At 36.7% G+C, this 18133-nt stretch overlaps 1 non-coding gene across 1 annotated transcript; it reads right to left on the reverse strand.

Annotated features, from left to right (window-relative positions):
* Nucleotides 1-8159: 8159 nt before the first annotated feature.
* On the reverse strand, nucleotides 8160-8324 carry LOC141413052 (U1 spliceosomal RNA). The gene has a single exon (XR_012437888.1). It is a non-coding gene; the product is annotated as a U1 spliceosomal RNA (small nuclear RNA).
* Between the last annotated feature and the right edge of the window lie 9809 nt (nucleotides 8325-18133).

Here is an 18133-nt window from a genome sequence, read left to right on the forward strand (position 1 = left end):
CAGAAAAGAGAACAAATTTACCTGAAGTTGAACAGATAGTAAGACAGAGCTGAGTTTAAAAATGAGGGTTTTCGACTCCCAAACTAGTACCCATTCTCCATACTATAAAGAGTTTCTGAATATAGGACCTTTGATACATAGCCCTCTGTGTGTCCAAGACAGTGTTGGCCAAATAGCAGGTATTTAGTGGATTGTATTGAAATACTGATTGATTGCAGCTTAATGAATAAAATGAGGCCTCCTTCAAAATCAGTGTTATCGATAGTACAAAAGAAGTGGGATAGGAATTCAACTTGTACAGTAAATTTGGGATTTAAGAAAACAGCTACAAAAAAGAACTATCTGTGATTGTGGTCATCGTTGCTCCAAATGCATCTGAGCCACCTATCCTTTGGATCTGTTTTTCCCTACTGGTTTGAGTCCAGGCCATCCAATTTTTTCTGGTATAACAGCTCACCCATAAATGGAGGCAGATTACAACAGACTATTATACCCAAGCAGATGCAGAAAAAAACCACAAAATAGGTTAGTCTAAGAAGGTAGTGTGTGTGTACATGTGTATGCATGTGTGTTTGCTTTCTGAATCAGTAAAGACCTTTATAGTCTCAGGAAGGCATTAATGTAAATTCTAGTATAATTTTATAATTATATTAAAACAAGTATGTTTTTAAATGCATACATAGAAATAAAATGTATAAAGAAATATTAAAACATGTATAGAAATAAATTTATTAAATCAGAGCACTGACAATTTTGAATAGTTTAATTGTAGTAATAAACTTAGTTAACATTAGATTGTAGTCTCACCCACTCTTTAAAGTATTTATAGCATTCAAAATTTTCAGTCACATTAAAATTTTAATTAAAAATTTCATATTCTATGAGTTTAATTAACTGTACTTGGAATACATTTTAAATGTTCAATTTGATGCTTGATGCTTCAAGTTTGTTTATTAGATATGTACATTTTTATTTAAGAAATTGAGCATTTTATGAAATACAGATAAAATTTTTTCTTCCTCTCTGTTAAATAAACTCCCAGGAAGTCAAAGAATCTTATTAGCTGAAACAATCTTGGAGAGGATAAATAATTTGTCCTAGGTCAGTTTGGTAATGATTAGTAGATCTAGGACTCAGACACTGATCTATGTGACTCCAATGCCTGTGTTTATATGTATTGCATCCCAACACTTTGCAGACATTTTTTGGAGTTGCTGTTTTGTTTTGTCGTTTTGAGACAGGTTCTCTCAATATAGCCTAGGCTGTCTTTGAATTCATGATTCTCCTGCCTTAGCCTCCCCAAGTGGTAGGATCACATGTGTGGGCCACCATGTTTGGCTATAGCAGGTTTTTCCACATATTTAGAACACTATTTTTTTTCACTTAGCAGAGAATGGTTTAGGGTTACAGAGATTCCCCCATAGGCTGAGTTCAGTCATTAGAACTATTTGTTTTGGACCACATAATTTTTTATAGAAAATGAATGAATTAATAATACTTTTAAATTGCACAATTTTCTATGGAAATGTGGGAAGTGGAGTATATGTGTAACTTCTCTTAAAAAGCTGGTGCTATTGGGCGCTCACTGGCAAGAATCAACAGGAATAGAGTAAGGGTTCCCTCTGGAGTGAGGGAACACATTTCTAGTTTGCCATGTCTACATCCCACCGGTTTCTCTGCTTTATGTCTGACCTCTGTGTACATGTAATCATGTTTCTACTGCACAGTGATGTACTGAAACAAACAGCACAAAGACCCTCAAGTCAATGTATGCCTGTAGAAGTCATTATCAAATGGGAATTTTAATAGTACAAGACACAAGGCAGAGATGGGACCCATTTTAAGGCCTCAAGGACTGTTTCTCCATTTCTGAGCTTCAAGAAAGGTTGTACTCCTGAATTGGGCATGTGGAGTAATCTGCCATTCACGATCCTAACTTTTATATCTAAAATACTCTATCCAATCAGACATTGAGCAAAGGAGAAAAAAGCCAGAAGGTGACACTGAAAAAAAGCAGCCAACAAAGTCAAATGAAAGGAGAATAATCATCCATCCATTATTCACAAAGGTGCTCTGCCAAGTGCATGGATTCCTCTACAGCTCTGTTGAATTTATCCATCCATTCATCAACTGGTTTTGAACACCCACTCTGTTGCAAGCACTGTGGAATATGAACTGGGTAGACAGCAGTGGATAAAATAGGAAGGGCATCTTCCACCAGTGTCACAACCTCAATGGATAATCACATAAGTAATATTTTAATTATGGTAAGTATAATATAGAAAAAGAAAGTATAGGATGCTATAATAGCACATACTGGAGCCTGCTTACCATAACTTAGAGATTCAAAATATATTTCCCTGAGGACATAGCATGAATTAGAGCCTACAGGTCACTAACCACCTCTTTCCAAACCCTGGTCAACTTCATTGTATGTTCACTTGGCAAGCGAATGAATAACAACTGTGAAACTGAATTATCATGTGCTCAGCTTTGTAATAAATGCTTTTACACACATCAGTTATTTAACCTTCATACTAACTCTATTTTAAGATTGCTGGTATGATTTCCCAGTTAGATGAGGAAGTAAACGCAAGCATACAGGAATTAAACTTGCCCAAATCTGGAAAACTAATCAAAATAAAATTCATATTTGTTATTCTTGATTTGCCACACCTAACCTTTGGTTTTCTTTTTTTGTTTCTTTCTTTCTTCCTTCCTTTTTTTCTTTCTTCCTTTCTTTCTCTTTTTGGTAGAACTGGGGTTTGAACTCAGGGCCTGGTGTTCTACTGCTTGAGCCACACTCTCTGACAACAATTGACTTTCTTATAAAGAAGGCATTCCTTTTCTGAAGAAGTCAATCTAAATAGTAAATAGCTACATATTAAATACAAACACACATACACACACCAGAGCAGCTTTTCTCCCAAAGAATAAATGTCAATATATATTAACCCACTTTTACAGTAAAGAGTTAATGCAGCAAGAACAAGGGCATTCTTCCTGTAATGCCTTTTTATTAAGGACAAATATGAGTTTGGATACGGGGAGCAGTATCCAATCTCAGAAAGCAATTTTCAAGGATTGAGTATCTCTGCTTTATGTTGCAAAATAATGAACACATGGACACCCTAGAGTACTTATCAACAAAGCTTGCCATGCTAGTATTTAAAATAGGCCAACATGTGCTGAGAGATAGAAAGAAATGTAACTATACAGATGATTTCTTCCCTACTTAGCTCAACATTGACCATTTGCTGTTAAGTAAACACTTTAAAGTAAAAAGAGTCAATGGGAATTGAATCTTTCAGAAGAAATTACACAGCAAAAGTTCACTGTGGAGAGGTGAGAAAAGAAAAGGCAAAAAGATCTCTAGTAGTGAAGGAACAGCTTAAAGGCTTATAACCTTGGCTGAGAAAAGCTTTTCAGAAGCAGCCATTTGCATATGCAAGAAAAATCACTTTTTATGTATTTGCTTTGTGAAATAAAGAGAAACACTTTTTCCTCCTTATCTAAGTGCAAGGAAAGTTATTTTCTGGATTAGGATTTAAAATAATTTTCTCCCAGGTTTCCTTCCAGCATCAAGAACTCATGAACTTTCTCAACCCTTTGACACACCTTTGTAAATGTTGCTTCCAAGGAAGGTTTGTGATGTAGCCTAATCCCAAGCCTTAGATATCTTTCAAGTAGGGTGAGCAGCAAGGCCAAAAAGCCTTAGGAAACTCCAAAAGTCTAGGCTCTGTTGTTGGAAGATAACAAAGCCCCATGGAAGCCTCCATTGCCTCTATGCTTTTCACTCTTGGAAAACTTGGGACTATTAACATGAGATAATATACATACACTCTCCTACATGTATTAAACACTTAAGGTTTTACAAAAAGCAGAAGCAATGTGACAAAACATTTTTTGCTTGTTTTTTGCTCTTTACTTATAACAAGAGGGTGGGGGAGAAAACAAGGTTTTCAAGTGATGTTGCATGATAAATTAGAGCAATAATTCTGAAGTGGAATTAATTAAAAATTGGTTTGAGCTTTCAAAAGGACAGGGCTTGCAAATAGATATGCCCCGAATATGAAACATTACCATACTAATGATGTATTAAATCATTATTACAAAACAGAACACCCACTGCCTCTGGAGCACTTAAAAAATGTCCAAAATTCTTGCCATATGTCATAGGAAGGTGAGGGGTTCTCAACTAATGTCAAACACTACTGAGCACAAGGGAAGGAGATCATCCTCTAAGGTCTATATCTTCATTCTCACAAGTATTTATCAAGGGCCTACTAGGGCAGGTCACTGTTCTAGATATGGAAGAAACTTACAGTGAATGAAACAAAATCTGTCTTCTGCAGGGGAAGATGCTATATTACAGTGAAACATGGCAAACAAATATACAATACAATGTTGAGTAGGGATACAGTCTCTGAAAATGAGTATAGCAGCCAAAGATAAGATAGAGAGTTGGGGGTGAGAGGGGTACATAAAGGAACAAGCTTAGGAAAATAGTTTGTCAATGACTTACCTTTTATCAAGGGAGCGGTAAAACCAAGCCAGAGTTAGGAGCCAGAAGATAAGGGCTGTAATTATACCCATCTCATTTAGGGCCTCAGTTCTGTTCATATTGAAGAACCTGGTCAAGTCCAGAGAAGATTTGAGAGACTGAGAAACTGGAAAGAAATTCCTCAGCACTGTTCAAAGGCCAGGTCTGTTGCTTTATGGGGAAGCAGAAAAGAACATGGACATTGGAAGCTGAGTAACCTAAGTTCAAATCCTAGTTCAACCTCTTCTTAGCTGTGTGACCTATAGCAAGTTGCTTCATCGCTCTGAGTTAATATTCTTATTGAATGAATAGAAATCTACACATACCTCAGAAATTTCCACAATGGTAAAATATTATTATATACGCAAAATTAGCTCCATATTTGGCACATGGTAAGCACCCAACAAATGAGGCATGATATTATTATAGTAGATAACAAATAACACAATGACTACTACCTTCAAGACAAAGCCAAAAAGGCTTTTCACCCTCTCTAGATAGCCTTTCTTTTTTCTAGGCAAAGTAACTTGATTATTGTAAATAGTTCTCTTTGGACTGATAAATGGTACTTGTCACATTACAGTTTGGTCTGCTAACAATTTTCATTTTTAAAATAATAGAATCTATTTGCAGGTATTCAGATACACAGAAGGGGGAAAATCTGCTGAAAATGAATGCAACTCGTTGTTACTGGGTACAAATAATTTGGGGGAAAAAATCAACTGAAAACTAATGCAAATCATTCAGGTTCTGAATACAAATCATTTACAATCACAGGGATGGGATTTCCTCAGGTTTGGACTCACACGCAGACTTGAGAGAGAAGCCCTGGGTACTGAGTGGGTGTGTTTGTGTTGTGCCTAAATGACTGTATCTTAAAAACAAATACAAAAATAAACTTTAACTTTGACTCCTTCATGGATTAGCTCTCTGCTAAAGTTGGCAAAAATATTTAAGTGTTGACTTAAAATATATTTCTGTCATTTATATTTACCCTGCTTAGAAACAAAAAAAAAATTTTTTTAAGCTTTACAAGAAAACAACATGCAGCAAAAAGAAGATTAGCCATTTGGCAACCAAAGGCTCAGCCAGAGGAAATCTTATGCCAGGAATGTAGACCAAATTCAGCAGACAGACAGAGTGTTATTGGCATAGAAGGAGTTCCCCAGAAGTACCTCTTCCATTTGATTCATGAAGCAACAGGTGTTCTTGGAAATAGGATCTTGGGTTTGGCTCAGACCATGAGCTCTGTCAAAACGAGAACAAAGGACTGGAAAAATAACCAACCACGCTGACATTTCCCATTAACCTCTGGCATGGAATAACATGCTCTTATCTGCCCACAACTGCTGCTCATTCTGTAACCTGTCTCTTATCTTCATTCACAGGCTGTGGCATTACCCTGGCCTCTGCAAATGCACCAAGAGCAAGTATTGCTGCAACTTGAATCTCATGGGTAATAATGGCCCTCCTAGGGTCCACAGAGGAGGGTTGCAGATAAATGTTTACCTTGATGTATGCACATCACACTGCCTGAGGTTTTAATCCAGGCCAGTATTTATTCCACTTCATTTGGAAAACTTACAGGGACCCATCTGGCTAAGGGAGTAGGGGAACAAGGAGTTAAAGAGCTTGAAGATAGAAGGTGTTACCACATGGTCAAGCCCACCCTACTGTCACAGCTGAGAATCTAAAGGAGTGACAACCTAGAAGAAGCCTCCAAAGAAGGAATAGACAATAGAGAACACTGCCTAATCCTTCACTCACAACAGAAATCTCAAACTGATGCAGCAGACTCTTTTTACTTAGTTGTCTATTAATAGCCAATCTCAGTGCAGTCACCCAGGCAGTCACTTCCAACTGATCAAATGTAGCACAAGAAAAGAAATGTGTTCATGCATTTTTATATAAGGGCATGGTATAATTGCACACCATTTCCCCTACAAGGGATGAAAACCTAAAACAACCTTAACAGCATTAATTCTTGACTACATTTTGACCCACCTGACACCATTCTAGAAACCACATACTTCATAAAGGAAAATGTTATCACAAAGTAGCAGATGTGAAACCTCGAAATGTCAAGTGGATTTAAAGAAAGACTGTACTTCTAAATGGCAACAGGTGGCCTTTACTTTTTCTGTTCAAGAGAGATCACAGAGGAGAACACATTCCTTCTGTCAAGGTGATGATGGATAATCAGGCAAGAGGTGAGAATGAGGTCTAACATAATGATGTTACAAGTCAAAACACTTGAAAAGGTTATAAAAATTTGTTTTCCATGACACTCTGTGGTTTGAATCCTTTCTGTGGAAGAAAGGGAAATGAGTGGGCATTGTGTGATTTCAACTATGATTCTAGTTTCAAGTAGAAAAAAAGTGGGTTTTGCAGAGAAGCACCAAGTTGTGTTTCATGAAGAAAATACAGATGGTAGAGAATGAATGACAAAGAAATACTCAAGTGACAAATAATGCATGCACTTCTCTATAGTCTAATCCATCCCTTAAGGCAAGTTTAGTCTATCTACATTTCAATAGAGGCACAGGTGACCTCTTGCCTGTAAGTAAACTAAGGCTGGCATCCATCCAGGGGCTAACTGTGAAACCAATGTCTTAATTTTGTGCACAAGCTGTAATCTTACAACTATTTTCTGGTTGTTTTAAATTGGTCTAATCTACCCAGTTTGCATAAACTGAGTATTATATTCCCAGAACACCAATGTACCAGTTGATAAACTAAAGTCTTGTACTACCAGAACAGAGAACATCACTCTACCAAGACATCTAACCCATCTTTCTGCCTGAATAGCACTCTTGCTTGATGTGTATTTTTGTACTATTTTATGTAATTTCATTTTAAATATATCAAGCAAAGAGCCTTTCACTGCCTGAGAATTCTCACTGTTCAAGAGATTTCCTTCTTACACTTTGAATGTATATTGGTCTAAATTCATCTCATTCTTTTTATTGCACTCCACCAGCACCCCATTTTGTCTTCAACAAAAGTATGCATGGAAGGGAAGAAAAAAGGAGAGGAAACAGAAAGAACTCATTGTCAGAAAGCTTCAAAAAGAAAACTCAAAGTGTTGAATAAATATCTATTAATTCTGCTACAAAATTAAGAATGCATAAAGTACTTCATATCATCAACTAGTTGATTCCCTGTAGTAGCAAATAAATTTCCTACCCAGAAGCCCTATTTTTAATGCTATTTTATGCTTTTCTTCACTTCCACATGTCACTCCACATCATGTCTAGTTTTACTACATCTGTTGATTACTACAACTGAGTCATCACTAGAGGAAAGAGTCTTAGGAATTCTGAAAGAAGAGTATCTATTACACTTACTTAACAGGTGGGAATAATTTTTTTCTGCCAAAAATTCCTAAAAGAATTATTCATTTCAATAAATATTTTCTATTGTTATATTTTATTTTATAACTAAATCCTATACAAAACCTATTAATATGAATTCACAATTTAGGCAAAACAATGCTTACATTTTGATATTTGTTGCATCCTTTCTATATTTAATTAATGACAGTGCAATGATAAATTGAGTGATAAAGTCACCAACTAGAGCCAAATGACATGATGATTTCTTTCTCTTTTTTGATCAGGGGAGCGCGAACACAGTTCCCCACTACCACAAATTACGCAATTTGTGAGTTTCCCAAGTTTGGGGAAATCACAGGAGTCAGCTCATCTTGGGTGCAATGGGTAATCCTCGCCCTGGGAAAGCCACCTTCACAAGCATGGTATCTCTCCCACCAGGTAAGTAGTGACATGTTTTCTAAAGCTCAGAAAGATCACTTAAAGTTCTAAGATAGTTTCAAAAAAATTTTGCCACAATTTTAAATTCAAAATAAAGAGGCATGAAGGGACTGACTGTCCAAAAGGTGAGTCCTCTCTTCTACAAATTAAAGAGAAGGTATAGTGGCCAAGGAGCCCTGTCTTTTATGGCGTTTAGGCATTTATGCCTTTAGACAGTCTCAGAATTTTTCATATTTCTCCTTTTCTTTGCATTTCATAAGTTTTCAGAAAGTCCTATTTCCATACTTTCTTTTAATAAAGTGTGTATAAATATGTGGAAAAATACAAAAACAATACTAACAATAAATAAATGACATTTTGTGGACATTTACTCCCATCCAACTATTAGTCTAATGTGAAGATACATTTCACTTTAACAGAATCTCTATAGGTTTTTTATTATGCCCATTTTACAAAAGAAGAAAGATAGGCAAAAAAGGGTAAGTAACTTCTCCAACCTTACCCAACTAAGAAATTACAGGTCCAGGATCTGACTCCAGAGCCTTTTGCTGCATCTCTCCAAAGAGCAAACTAATTCAATGCCATCTATTGCTCCTGGTTTTGTCTCTCTCTCTCTCTCTCTCAGCATTGATTGAACACTAAGAAGTAAACACTTGGTAGCAGTTGTTGGTCTTCACATGTTGCTTAGAACAAAAGTGGCTGAGGCCAGAAGACCATTTTAAATTGTATTGCCTAGTTTCACAACTCCTACCTTCACAATTCCTTACTCATTGATTATTTCACTCCAACTAAAATTATACACTGCCTCAAAATGGTGTTCATTTCTGAGATCAAAGTATAAATTAGTACTTCTGAATAAAGGCAAAAGAGTATTCCAAAGAGTGGTGGGCAAATAGATGATGCACTGATATTTGCCTTGGAGAGGATTAAGATGTCAACAAAATAAAACGATGACAACAATGATATAAAAAACCTCTGATATCAACCCTTTATGACCTATATCCACTGATATGGTTAGGTTTTGTCTTAATGCATTTTTTTTGCTGCTATAACACAGATTAGGTTATTTATTTATTCATTCATTCATTCATTCATTTTTTGCAGCACTGGGGTTTGAACTCAGGGCCTACAACTTGAGCCACTCCACCAGTCCTTTTTTTCAAACAAAAAACAGTGCTGGTAGAGTAGCTCAAGTGGTAGAGTGCCTGCCTAGCAAGTGGGAGGCCATGAGTTCAAACCCCAGTACCACTGAGAAAAAAAAAAAATCAAAATCAAGATAGGGTCTCATGAACTATTTGCCCAGGCTGGCTTTGAACCATGATCCTCCTGATCTCTGCCTCCTGAGTAGCTAGGATTACAAGCGTGAGCCACCAGCACACTGCTAGGTAATTTTTAATGAACAGAAATTTACTTGGTTCATGGTTCTGGAGGCTGGTAAGCCCAAGAGCATAGCACTAGCATCTGGTGAGGGTCTTGTTGCTCCATTGTCCCATGGTGAAAGGGCAAAGAGAGGGCAAGACAGAAAGTAAGATATCAAACTCAAAGCCTCAAGCCCTATTTTAATCAGCCTTAATCCATTTATGAGAGTGGAGCTCTCATGATCTAGACAGTTTCCAATACTGTTGTATTGGGGGTTAAGTTTCCAACACATGATTTTGGGAAACACATTCAAAGAATATCAGGCTTCATCCATAAAGTCTATTCTCAACAATATGACATCCATAGATCCCTCCCTTCTCTGAATTCCTATAGAGTTTATGAGCCACCTTTCTTTTCATGGTCATTGAATGAAATTTATGTAGCTAGTAAAAGGTTCTGTGCATTTGCCCATAGTAAACTCCTGTAAGGGTTTCTTGTACAGGTTCAATAAATTATTTATGGTCATGGAGGTCTAGAACAAGAAAAAACTCCTGGAAAGCATTCAGTAGAACCGAATTATTTTACGAAGGAATAAACTGATATTGAGAGGTTAGAAAGCACATTTCCAATCCCACAGGTAGTTAAGGGGGTAGTTAAGGTAATTAAGCAGCAGTAGCTAGAGGTTTCTATTCCTGATCCTGAGTTCTTAAACCTAAATGGAGTTTTTCAGCCAAAGAGAAGCTTTGCAGAAGAGAAATGACACAAAAATACCTGGCTACTTCTGAATCCACTTGCTCAAGCTAATTATATTCTAGAGGTCTGAAGATAAAAGGACAACCAAAGATATTTAAGAATTCAAATAAATAGAACTGGAGGTGTGGCTCAAGTTGTAGAGTGCTTGCCCAGCAAGCACAAGGCCCTGAATTCAAACCCCAGCACTTCAAAAACAAACAAAAAGAATTGAAATAGAGATTTTCCATAGGATTGGAGTCAGATATGTAGGATGACAACTTTCAGCCAAGAGTAGACTTCAGAAACCCCAGGGCAGTATATATAACATCAAACCCATGCACACCACAAGAACCAAGGATCAAAAATGATGAATGAACATTTAGAAAGAAGTTTCTTCTCTAATGAATGCCAATGCAAATTTATTCAGAATAAGTCTTCCTAAACTAATCTTATTCATTTCTTGATAATTTCATTACTGGTAATAATTAAAGCTACCATTTAGAGGGGAGTGACTATACATTTGCCATATTCTAATTGAACTCTCATTTCATTGGATCCTTATCACCTCACAGAGGTATAGTAAAGAATTTTACTAGGTGAAGTGGCAGACATAGAGTTTGGACCTATGTCTGTCTGAGTCCAAAAATTTCTCTTTTGACCTATTGTACTCAGACAGCCTGATGGGAAGTTCTTGGCTCCCAGAGCAGGGGAAGGGCTTAGATATAGTTTATTGTAACTTTAGCAAAACACTTGACTGTATTCTATAATCATGTGTTGTTATGGAGATCAGCAATTATTTGAACAAACCATTGACAATGAGTGCTGCTTAATGACCAATCAATATTGAATTGGAGAGAAGTCTCTAAGATAGTGCCACAAAGCTCTATCTGGGGTTGAATGCTCTTGAATATTTTGATCAATACATTAGATTAAAATGTAGAATGTGCCTCTGCAAAAAAAAAAAAAATCTTTAGAACACACAACTGGGAAAGAAAGCAATGCAATGGCCAATAAAATGAAGTTTCAAAACCATATCCACAAGCAACAATGCTGGCCTAAACCCAATCAGAACAAATTTAACAAGTATAAAAGTAGGTTCCTATACCTTAGCTTAAAATCCAAGGTTAAAAGCCATTCTTTAAAAAAATAAATAAATATGAGTGGCTTTTATCTCAATACTGTCCAAGTTCCCCTTCTAGACATAGAATATTTGGGATGACGAATTGGCAGGTAAGGCTGGAAATGGGCATAGGTGTAGCTAGCTCATGTGCTGTAGATCTGCCTTCAAAAGAACAAATCTGGGGTCATGTCAAATTTTGTATGATACCAGTTCCCCTTCTAGACATAGAATATTTGGGATGATGAATTGGCAGGTAAGGCTGGAAATGGGCATAGGTGTAGCTAGCTCATGTGCTGTAGATCTGCCTTCAAAAGAACAAATCTGGGGTCATGTCAGATTTTGTATGATACCAGAGTATCATACAAAAGGGGCTGAGAAGAGCAAAGGAAAATACATACAAAGCAATGGGCCATGACAGAAACAAGAGGTCTTAAGGAAGTGCTGGTGAATTTAGAGCTATGAGAAAAGTCCCATGAGAAGCCATACACAATATGTAAACCAATAAATGTGGCCCTGTTTGAATAAAACTTTATTTATAGACACTGAAACTTGAATTTCATGTAATATGTACCTGTCACAAAACATCTTGCTTCTTTTGAGTTTTTTAAAACATTTAAAAATATAAAAAGCTCTGTTAGTTCACATGCAGGAGTTAGGTTACCAATATCAATGGTAGATGACAGCCAAATAAATGAACAAATGCATGACAGTGATTCATTCAGTGTTTTAGGGAGCAGAGATAAATAACTCCAGAAGCAACATAAGAAGGATTTCAAAAGAGAACAATTCTATGATTATACAGCTATTTAAGAATAAATTTAGGAAAAAAGACTAAGCTATATCACAAAAAATCACTAAAAAAAAAAAAATCACAATGACACAGTAGTAACCTCAACCAAAAATTAACCAAGGAAATATGGAATTGTTCCCATTATAAAGAGAAGAATTTCATCATTTCATAGCTTAGGACATTCCTTAAAGCTGAGGTCAGAAGGGATACATGAGCATTCAACATGACAGCTTTTCCATGATAGGGTTGGACTCCCAGGTACATTACTTCTGACTGTAATGCAAAACTTACTTGTTTCAGAAGGAAATCTTAAAAAAAAAATAAGTGAAAATTAAGTTCTTTTCTAGAATACTTTGGGTGGCCATAAGGTTAATTTTTAGTTTCAACTCCAACTAATTTGACTATTTCAAATTCTAGTCTTCTTACATTTAGAAATAGAATGAAACATAGCAACAGAAGCAGCAGCAGCCCCTTTCTTGAAAGAGAAAGATGAGAACAAAGATGATGGGGTTCCTTATTAGATATGTGCCTTACATGAAAGAATGGGCTTCTGAGTTTAGTAACAGAGATGAAAATCTTCCCATGACTCATGTACTGCAATTAAACCTTTGAATGCTCTTTCCAACAAATATTGCTTTTATGTCAAATGTCATGTTTGTAAATTTGGGGTGTTGCTTACTAATTCCTAAATGAGCAATGTCAAGGCAATTCTAAATGAAAAAGAGTGACAGCCTGGTTGTGCATTATACCACACAGTTTGCCTTCATCCTCTTTACATTAAAAAGTAATGAGTCTCATCTCATTTGCCAGTTCCTAAAAACCAGAGCATCACTTGATCATATGACCACATGAAAATATAGCTCATAAATAGTAAATGCAAACAGGGTTTTCCTTTTAACCTTTCTGAACAAGAATAGTTGAAAGCTTTCTGGTCCTCCTGGGACCAAAACTTCTTTACAAAAAAAGTTTGGAAGTTCAGGAGGAAAATAAAATAATAAAATAAGTCTCTTAGGCATATAGCAGACCAAGGATTCATTTATCTCTTTCCCCCAAAAGTCAACCAGTTGTTCTCTAGTTATAATTATTTTTAGGATGGAAAAAAATCCAGCATCTGTGGAAAACCTCAATTTCCTCATTTTTATGAGTAACACAAATATTCCCTTTTGTCTAGAGTAACTTTTGGAAGTCATTAAGGTTAGCATAGTACACGTATTGATTTCCTAGGGTTGCTGTAACAGAGTACTGCAAACAGTTTAAAATTTATATTCTCACCGTTCCATAGGCAAGAAGTCCAAAATCAAGAGTAAGAACAGGGTTATGCTTCCTCTGACACTCTGGGAAGAATCCTTCTTTGCTTCTTCCTAGCTTCTAGTGGTAAGCAGCAGTCCTTGGTATTTCTTGGATTACATCTATCTGCTCCACTCCAATCTCCACCTCCATCATCACATGACCATCTCATCAGGTTTTTCTCTCCTTTTCTTATAAGGCATCAGTTACGCTGGACTGATGGTCCACCTTATTTCAATATGACTTCATTTTAACTAATTATACTTGTAATAGTCTTATTTCCAAAAAGATCACATTCTGAGTTTGGGGGGTTAGAATTTCAACATATCTTCTTGAGGCACAAAACCACAATAATACTTAAAAACAAATGTGATCTTAAAGACTTTAAGCCATGTAAATAAAGAATACTGAACAGAAGCAAAGAACAAATCAATAAACATTCATGTTGAATATCTTTCCATGCAGTAATAAGCATACGAACATCTTTCTTAACATCTTTTCCATCTCAGGCTCTGTAAAACATGTACTTCATACAATACTGCTTGTCCTATACTACTCTTCAAGGTAGGTTAATCTTCTCAGTTTTGTAGACAGAAAAATCAGGATCTAAGAGGTACAATGACTTACTCAGTGCTACTCAGAGAACAAGAGAAGCAAGTAAGATTCCAATCCAGGTTTGTCTAGGAATCAAAGCAGTGGGCAGACTTACTAGGCCATATGGGTAAATAACAAAGCATCATGCACATGGATTATAACTGCTCAGATAAATCAGTGTGTGCGCTGGAGGTTCTTTATGATGTTTTATTCTGAACCCTTTCACAGATTAATATTAAGAATTGCGTTTTTTAAGCACTTACTTTTGGTAGGTCTTGCAGTAGGCACTTGAGATAGAAGATTGAACAAGAAAAACACAAGAAGATTGAATAAGATACAATGTCTGCTTTTAAGATGCTCATAGCCTATTAGAGGAGAAGACAAGGAAGTGGGCAATTAAAATTTGGTATAATAAGATAATAACAGCTAACATTTATGGGCCTTTATTCTCTTCCTGGCTCTATTCTAAATGTTTAATGTGCATTTACACATTGATCCTCACATCAAGCCCTAAGAAGAGATGCTATTTTCGGTCTCCGTTTCACAAATTAAGAAATTGGTTCATAGCAAGTTTAGCTTGCTCACAGCAGCATTGCCAGAAAGTGGCAGAACTGGGGTTTAAACCCACAGAGTCTGGCTCCAGAATCTACACTTAGTTATGAAACTGTATTGTCTTCCCAATAATATATGGAAGAATAGAAGTAAGCACAGATGTGGCAAAAGCTCAAAGGAAAAGCATAGATCCAAGGCTGTAGATTAGGCAAAGCTGCCTCACCTGCAAGCAATACCTGCACCAAAAGCTAGAAAAGAGTGAGTCCACAACAAATTGAAGAACTTGAGGGGAAATGTGTACGATAATCTCTTCTCTTGAGAAGATATATAGTCACAGACCACATGACATTTTGGTCAATGACAGACAGAATGTATGACTGTGGTCCCATACAACGATAATGACACTAAAAAACTTCTATCACCTAGTGATGTCACAGCCATCCTAACATCATATTAGAACACATTCCTTGGGTGATACTGGCATAAACAATTCTACTGTGCTGCCAGGTGTATGACAGAAGAGCACATACAGCTATGTGCATCACTGTTTTATGTAGTTACTATATGATGCACTTTACCATTATTTTAGAGTGTATTTTTATTCATAAAAAAGGTTTTTGTACAACAGTATGTTGTCATGCTACAGTGGTAGCATCACAAATTTCATTTTCACCACCTCTCTGTATCACATCATTTTCTTTTGTGCCTGATTTAATATCATGTTGTTTTATTCATCACGTCTCGAGGAGCTATAATACATATGAACATATTCTGGAGCTAAAATTGTGTGTGTGTGTGTGTGTGTGTGTGTGTGTAATATGGTGACTCTAGAATTTGCACAGAAACAAAAACCCAAAACAAGCAAACAAAGATGCTATGTATCATGTAGCCTATTTGTAAAAGTAGGCTATAACATCTGGGTTCATGTAAATATACTCTGTGATGTTCATACAACAAGGAAGTTGCCTAACACATTTCTCAGAATATTAAACCAGTATGATGTATATATAAGAGGGATAATTAGGTAATGCCCTTAGCTCAGTGTCTGACTATCAGTAAACAGTATATTTGAACTTCCTTTACCAATTATCCCTGGGCTGACCACTAAGAGCTGTGTTTTCTTCTTTCTTTTTTTCTTTTTACTTTTCTCTCTCTCTCTCTCTCTCTCTCTTTCTCTGTGTGTGTGTGTGTGTGTGTGTGTGTGTGTGTGTGCGTGCGAACACAGATTCTGGGGCTACACAGCAAGTGAATAAATGAGAACCTCTGAGGAATAGAATGCAAGAATATGTATTTTGAAAGAGCAGCCCAAGTATGGGATTTGGAAACTGCTAAAGCCCATGACCTTTAAGGTTCTTCCAAACCTGACATCTATGAATCCAACCTGATCTTAGATCTGGTATATAAAAAGTGGAAAAACTGAAATAAGGGGGGAAAAAAGAGAGACAAGAACGTCAGAGTTTATCAAAGGCAGAGTGAACAACATTCTGTTGGGGCCAAAACTAATGAACCAATAAAGAAATGGGCATGTGAACTAAACAGAACTTTCTCAAAAGAAGAAATTCAAATGGCCAGAAAACACATGAAAAAATGCTCACCATCTCTAGCAATAAAGGAAATGCAAATTAAAACCACACTAAGATTCCACCTCACCCCTGTTAGAATAGCCATCAGAAGCAACACCACCAACAACAGGTGTTGGCGAGGATGCGGGGAAAAAGGAACCCTCTTACACTGTTGGTGGGAATGTAGACTAGTACAACCACTCTGGAAAAAATTTTGGAGGCTCCTTAAAAAGCTAGACATTGATCTACCATTTGATCCAGCAATACCACTCTTGGGAATATACCCAAAAGACTGTTACTCCAGAGGCACCTGCACATCCATGTTTATTGTGGCACTATTCACAATAGCCAAGTTATGGCCCCAGCACTGATGAATGGATTAAGAAAATGTGGTATCTATACACAATGGAATTTTATGCAGCCATGAAGAAGAACGAAATGTTATCATTCGCTGGTAAATGGATGGAATTGGAGAACATCATTCTGAGTGAGGTTAGCCTGGCCCAAAAGACCAAAAATCGTATGTTCTCCCTCATATGTGGACATTAGATCAAGGGCAAACACAACAAGGGGATTGGACTATGAGCACATGATAAAAGCGAGAGCACACAAGGGAGGGGTGAGGATAGGTAAGACACCTAAAAAACTAGCTAGCATTTGTTGCCCTTAATGCAGAGAAACTAAAGCAGATACCTTAAAGCAACTGAGGCCAATAGGAAAAGGGGACCAGGAACTAGAGAAAAGGTTAGATCAAAAAGAATTAACCTAGAAGGTAACACCCACGCACAGGAAATCAATGTGAGTCAATGCCCTGCATAGCTATCCTTATCTCAACCAGCAAAACCCCTTGTTCCTTCCTATTATTGCTTATACTCTCTCTACAACAAAATTAGAGATAAGGGCAAAATAGTTTCTGCTGGGTATTGAGGGGGGGAGCGGGAGGGGGTGGAGTGGGTGGTAAGGGAGGGGGTGGGGGCAGGGGGGAGAAATGAACCAAGCCTTGTATGCACATATGAATAATAAAAGAAAAATGAAAAAAAAAAACATTCTGTTGGGGCAAGGGGTTATTTTGATGCTGCCTAAAACAGAAGTCATCAAATGTTATTTTAAAATGACACAAAAAACAATACTGTCATATTTTAACCCAGGCCTTATACTCAGACCCTGTCAATTTTGCCTCCCCTCTCATCACATACTTGAATCTCTCACCATTTTTTACTTCCTTATTGATCCTGAACTCGTTATGATTCAAATACCTTAGCCATTGTAAGGTTCGAGGGAGACTCAGGATGATAGAGTGTGTCTAGATGCATCCACTGTGCATCGTCCTTAGTACATTTAGTATTTTTATGTGAAACAGTGAAAAAATAAGTAAGTACAAATTTTCCCAGTCTTGAATCTCTAAAACAAATTCTGATAGTTGATAGTTTGGTTCCTGGGATTTTCTAATAGAGAACCTGGACAATGGAATAGATGGAGCCAGTGTTTTAAGAAATAATAATAGGTAAAAAACAAAGGCCACAATTTACTAATGGAAGAGAAGAAACAAGTGGTAGAAGAAAAAGGGATCAGGTATTAAAAATAAGAATTTGCTTAAGCTATAAAAGAGAAAAGTCAAAGGGAGCTTCAACAGTGAGGATAGCAGATATTTTAGGGTCAGTTACTGTTCTGAGTGGTATTGTATTTGAGAGAACTCAGGAAAGATGACTACAACAAAGGTTGATGGGAGTTTCAGGTTGTATCTGCTTTGACATTATTCAAGAGACCTCAATAAAGATCTGAATTATCTAAACTGCTTTTAATAGATGGATTGTGTTTTTT

This window comes from Castor canadensis, chromosome 10 (assembly GCF_047511655.1).
Source record: "Castor canadensis chromosome 10, mCasCan1.hap1v2, whole genome shotgun sequence".
Classification (NCBI taxonomy): Eukaryota; Metazoa; Chordata; class Mammalia; order Rodentia; family Castoridae; genus Castor; species Castor canadensis.